The 1,380-nt window shown below is 45.1% G+C and overlaps 1 pseudogene; it reads right to left on the bottom strand.

Annotated features, from left to right (window-relative positions):
* Window positions 1-202: 202 nt before the first annotated feature.
* On the bottom strand, window positions 203-1,158 carry LOC143645204 (olfactory receptor 52N2-like; annotated as a pseudogene).
* Between the last annotated feature and the right edge of the window lie 222 nt (window positions 1,159-1,380).

The following is a 1,380-nucleotide window of genomic DNA, read 5'->3' as shown; positions in this document are numbered from 1 at the left end:
TCTGAAATCTTTTTTAGCAGCTCTTTGGTTATGAGAAAAGTTCCCAAGTGAGTATCTATCTGCAAAGGCTTCAGAAAATCTGTATATTAGAATGACAGGTTTTTAATATCAGTTCACTCACATATTTTACAAATTTCCTCTCCACTCTTTTTCCTTTTCCCTCCTACTCCAAACAATTGTCCTATTTTATGACTCATTTGTCTTAAGTAAAGACAATCTCACTCCAAATAAAAATCTGATCACAACTTCCCGAATCTGCTTAGTCTTGACACCATAAACAATTGGGTTCATTGTAGGTGGCAGTAGCAGATAAACATTGGCCACGATGATGTGTATGTGGTGGGGGATAGTTTGTCCCCCAAAACGGTGTGTGAAAAAAGTGAAAAACGCTGGGATATAGGTGATGATGATGGCACATATGTGGGAGGTACAGGTGCTGAAGGCCTTGTGACGAGCATCTGCAGAGGACAGACTCACCACCGCCCGCAAGATCATGGTGTAAGACACGGAGATACAGAAGATGTCAAAGCCTCCAATCAGAAGGGCAACCATCAGGCCATAGATAGCATTGACCTTGAAACTGCTGCAGGACACCTTGGCCACAGACATGTGGTCACAGTAGGTGTGGGGAATGAAGTTGCCCCGGCAGTAGGCCAGCCGCTTGGTGAGGAAACTGAATGGGATGATGAGCATCACACACCTCATCAAGGTGGCAAACCCAGCCTTGGCAATGACATGGTTGGTGAGGATGGTGGCATAGCGTAAGGGGTAGCAGATGGCCACATAGCGGTCCAGGGCCATGAGCATGAGCACACCAGACTCCATCCCAGTCAACATGTGGACAAAAAACATCTGAGCCAGGCAGGCATTAAAGCCAATCTCCTTGAGGTTGAACCAGAATATGCACAACATTTTGGGTACAGTGGTGGTGCACAAGGTGACATCTGTGAAGGAGAGCAGTGCCAGGAAATAGAACATGGGTCGATGCAGAGCCTCCTCATGGATAATGAGGTAGATGAGTCCACAGTTTCCCACTACAGCAATAATGTACATGAAGCAGAATGGCAGGGAGATCAAGATGTGAGCAGCTTCCAGCCCAGGAACCCCATTCAAGATAAAGAATCCTGGGGTCCAGCTGGAGCTGTTGGCCCCAGACATAATGGCTGATAGGGCAAGGGCATATTACATTATTTAAAAGTGGTAGGTTCCTGGAAAATAAAAAAACTCCATGGTGAGTGGAAGTCATTGAAACCAAATGCAGGAAAGCAGTTTCCTTAATAGAACTAATAAGACCTTTGAAATGACAAGTGAGATTAAGTCATTCTAGGTCAGACTGTCTTGCCTTTTGTTCCACCTGTGTTTTTTATCAATTGGCAAGTT

The sequence above is a fragment of the Tamandua tetradactyla genome, chromosome 8, assembly GCF_023851605.1.
Source record: "Tamandua tetradactyla isolate mTamTet1 chromosome 8, mTamTet1.pri, whole genome shotgun sequence".
Taxonomy (NCBI): domain Eukaryota; kingdom Metazoa; phylum Chordata; class Mammalia; order Pilosa; family Myrmecophagidae; genus Tamandua; species Tamandua tetradactyla.
Note: the sequence above shows the minus strand (reverse complement) of the source record. Positions and strands in the feature narration are given on the sequence as shown.